Genomic DNA, 4,646 nt, shown 5'->3' with positions numbered 1-4,646 from the left:
AGAATGGATATCGTTCTGTTCACAATAACCACTGACACGAGCAAAAGTTGCTTGGTTCTTTGGATAACCTGAAATGCTAATACTTCCTTCGATATACCCTCCGGTTTTTCTTCCCACTAATACATCCATCAACATGGTCTTTCCAACACCACTCACTCCCACTAATGCTGTCAAAACACCAGGCCTGAATGCACCACTCACATCTCATAGCAATTGGAGACGGTGCTCTGTGATTCCTTGACTCTTCATTTCCTGAACAAACGAATGGTTTTACTGTGAGAATCGTTGACCACCATATGTTCTGCTCTCATAGAAAAACAGCATATTATAATATCAATTTAAAGGACAGGTGACTTACAGGAGGCATATCAACATAGTAATTCACATTTTCAAATGCAAGTGAGAGGGGCTTGAAAGGAACCACCATTCCTCTTCTGTTATCTTTATCAGAAGTGAAGTTTGTGTGACTTGGAGTGTTCCGTACACTCATATCTACACCTGTGGTAGTTCGCCAGCTAGTATTGACATCTCACTATAATAATATTAGCAAAAAGGAAATACCAGTCAAAATGTTGAATATATTAAGAGACTTTGTTACATGTAATATCATACCTTTATTCAAAGGAGTTGTAGACGCTGTGCTCCTGTCAGTAGACTTGTTCTTTTTCTTAGTGTTGGCATCCTTATCAACAACAGACTTGGAACTTTCAAAGGGTGCATTCTTATGGTACAAACATCCAGCCACCACCCACACATCAAAGGAAAAACACCAAGTTACAACAGTCCAAATGACATAGCTCCCAATGATAAAAGCATAGAGATCTAATACAAAAAATATAGAGTTAAATGTGTTATTAACACCTAAACTTAATAGCAGAACATAATAGAATAAACAAAATTGAACATACAAATATAAATATACACCGACAGATCTATATAAATACACAATAGATGTAAATAAAGTTAAAAGAGAGATATATGTTACCGATTGAAGGTTGGTTTCAAGCTCCAAAGCTTCAGGCCTATAAACAAAAGCTTCATTAAAATCAAAACGTAAAATTTAAAATAAATTTAAAATTGACATACATAATCAAACCAAATATTTGCTTTCTCGGCTCGATTTTAAGCTACTAAATTAAATAATACTAACAATTTCTAGCCCGATTTATGACGGAAAACTCCTTCCCTTTCTTCAAACCATCGTCAATCGCTTTCACCATGGCCGAAATCTAACCTTTACCAATCAATTTTACATAAATCGAAGCTTCCATCAAGATATAGATAGGGAGACGGAAGAGAGTGGAGAAAGAGAGAGGCAAATCTCGATTCAGTAATTTTGTATTAGGTTTAAATTAGGTTTACAAGAAAGTAGCGGTAAGAAAGGAGACAGAGAGAGATAGAAAGAGAGAGAGGGAGAGAGAGAGAGAGAGAGAGAGAGCTGAAGGAGATGAAGTTCAATATTTGAGAGAAAGAATTAGGGTTTTTGAGATAGAGCGGTGGTCTGAGAGAGAGACAGCAAAGAGAGAGAGCCGCGAGTTTGAGAGAGAGGGAGAGTCAAGGTTTGGGGGAGAGAGGGAGAGAGATAAAGATGAAGATAGAGATAGAGATAGAGATGTATGGGTGTGTGAGTAAAGGGAGAAGGGGGAAATAATTTTTCAACTTTTTTGTTACGGGGGAAAATTTGGGTACTCAGCGGGGGAACTGAAATATTTATTTAGTCATTTTTTAGAAATGGTTATAGATAACGGTTAGCATAAATAACCGATGTTGAAGTGAAAAACATTAATTTGTTATTATTTTAAAATTGAACATAGACAACGGCTACTATGTAAAACCGATGTTAAACAGGCTTTTAACATCGCTTTTTTCTAAACCGATGTTAAACATGCTTTTAACATCGGGTGCATTACATGTCGATGTCTAAGCACCGATGTCGTATCTACTATTTCTAGTAGTGAGGGTAATACTTGTCCAGAAATAACTTTTTAAATCTCTCCTAAGAAACCTGCTGAGTGACTTCCATAGCCTTTACTGATTCCCACCAATAGATGACTTCTCCCTTCAAGAAGTAAGTAGCATACGGCGTCTTCTGATCGTCTCCTAACTGTACCAATTCAAAAGCCCTTTCCATCTCCTTGATCCATGTGTTAGCTATCACTGGATCAGTGGTATCATGAAATACAGGTGGATTCACATTCTGAAAAACCTTGAAAGTGATAATTTGTCTACGTGGTACTGGTGGTTCAGGTGGTTGGTGTAGCTCACGGTTATCTTGGTTTTCAATTCGTTGTTGAAGAGTTAGTTGTTGTTGAGCTATAGCATTGGTTTGCTGTTGCAAGGTTTCCAGTAGTCGAAGAATATTTGGGTCTGTGGTGAAGGTGGTTGTTGGGTTCTTCTTTTTGGGAGGCATGATCCTGAAATAAGAGTTGTGTCAAAACAGATATGAATGATAAAATGATTCGAGGGTATCGCATGGCATTCTCATTTACATATGGGGTCAAGTTTCCAAATTAAGCAGATATGATGATAGAAACATAAAATAACAGTTGAGAGCAAATGGAACAATAGCAGATAATTATTGAAATTTTAAAGGTCACAGTACATAGGATTGGGACAAAGTCTGATTCTAGGAATAACAGGCTTATTTAAAGGAAACAACGGAAACAACCGGGGATTCTATAGAGTCTGATAGTACAACAACATGAAAGGTAAATGGAAAGAACTAAGGTTCAACTCCATCTAAACGGGGCTTGGTAGTCTTTTCCTCTCGAAGCGTCTTCACAATGCTCTAGAGCTCATCCGCCACCATCTGAATGACATACTGGCTGGTACGGTCCCGGTGTGCTGACATCTCCTCAAGCTTAGTGTTGACGTACTGAACCAAGGTCTCAAGTCTCGCAGTCATCTGCTCCTTGGGCTTCCCTTCGTAGTTTCGGCTGTCCGGATACACGTTCTTCAGTCGGTCTATCAGTCGGTCGTACTTGCCCTGAAGCATGTCGAACTCGCGCCTCAACTCAGCATACATGGAGAAAGCAATAGTGTCGTCCGACCCAGAGGATGACGAGGAATGCGCCCTTTGCTGACAACCAATAAGAGGAGTATTAATAATAATTTACTTATCCTACTCTCTCGCATAATATTTATAACCTACACACATATCCTATAACTTATTTGGGCTGTCCAGGGACTCTAAACCGTAGCTCTGATACCAAAACCTGTCACACCCCCAACTTAAATAGCAAAATAAATATAGCTATTACATCATTTTAATGAAGAATACACAACCAAAATCCAAGATCTTACAGTTTAGGGTTTGGAACAGCCCAACACTACCAACTATTACATCTGATTTAAAATACCGAGTCCTCACACAACTATTATTACTTATTTTACCTGAGCTCGAACATAAGCATCAGCATCACAGGTCTTACGGGCAGTCTGCTTGAATCTAACCATAGCTGCTAGCTGTAATATCAGGGTAAAGCAATAAGTGAGCCAAATGCTCAACAAGTGCTAACAGTACGACACAAAACATAAATCGAGATATACTTTTAAGAATGACAATGGAAAGTCATAACCAAAGGTAACGAGAGATAAAACTGTGTGAGATGGCATCATTTTGCTTGTATCAAAACAATTTTAAAATCATATCTTAATCAAAATCATTTTATGACGCTACGGATTACAGCCGGTGATCAGCCGCGAAGTAATCCCGAACCTTGCTGGGTTCTAAAACATTAATGGTTATCCCTAGGCAACTTTTAAGCCTAATATAAGTGTGGAAAGGACTCGCGTCTCAGTCCAGATCCACCATTCAAAAAAAAACATTTATCCCCCTTTGGGACTGAGAAATCCACATTTTAATCATTTTAAAAACTGATGCCGATTTATGACAAAATCTCTTTTGACTGTAAACATTTTTATCAAGGGATTATAGATCAACTCGAAACACGGGAAACAAGGTACTGAATATCAGAGCCATGATTCACAAAACTATTCTCTATTCAAGTAATTGAATGGTTTTCATATATCAATGATTGGACAAGAGGATTTAGTGAGGCTAATGGATAATATGAAGGGTAATGCCAATTTGGGCTCAAAGCAATGGTTTCTCATCAAGGTTCAAGTGCTGCATCATCAAGAAGGTAAGCTTCATGAATACTAAGGGTGTTAAGATATGAAGAATGATCTTTAACTCAGGACATATCAGAATTGTCAAGCTTTAGGATAAGAAAGAGGGTATCAATCAATGAGGAATCAAGCTGGTAAGTATCTGACTATCAGAATTCAAAGTAAGGTTCTATAGGGGTTCAAGTATCAGGATGAGATATTAATACTTAGGAAACATCAACATGTTAATCAAGAGGATCAATCAAGAAATATATCAACTCTTCATTTTATCATGGCATTAAGCTATCATGAAAGACTTTTGAACTACTTGCAATACATACTCGAGGGTTCATGGCATCTCTATGTAACTCAAAGATAAACAAAAGATACGCTTGATTTAAATATATCAAAATGACTCAGGATAATTGCATCGATATATATATGAACTGATTATAGTAAATACGAAGGTCAAGTTGAATCACTTGCCTTGAGATAGGCTGGTCTGGTCTGACTGGTAAGAGCAACTGGAGCTTCAC

General features: G+C 37.7%; 1 long non-coding RNA gene across 1 annotated transcript; it reads right to left on the bottom strand.

The window, feature by feature from the left end:
* Nucleotides 1-714: 714 nt before the first annotated feature.
* LOC141659648 (uncharacterized) lies at nucleotides 715-1,181 on the bottom strand. The gene is made up of 3 exons (XR_012549846.1): nucleotides 1,151-1,181; nucleotides 986-1,022; nucleotides 715-822 (listed from the first exon to the last, which is right to left on the bottom strand). It is a non-coding gene; the product is annotated as an uncharacterized LOC141659648 (long non-coding RNA).
* Between the last annotated feature and the right edge of the window lie 3,465 nt (nucleotides 1,182-4,646).

Source organism: Apium graveolens, chromosome 5 (assembly GCF_009905375.1).
Source record: "Apium graveolens cultivar Ventura chromosome 5, ASM990537v1, whole genome shotgun sequence".
Taxonomy (NCBI): domain Eukaryota; kingdom Viridiplantae; phylum Streptophyta; class Magnoliopsida; order Apiales; family Apiaceae; genus Apium; species Apium graveolens.
This window is presented reverse-complemented; position numbering and strand designations above follow the sequence as displayed.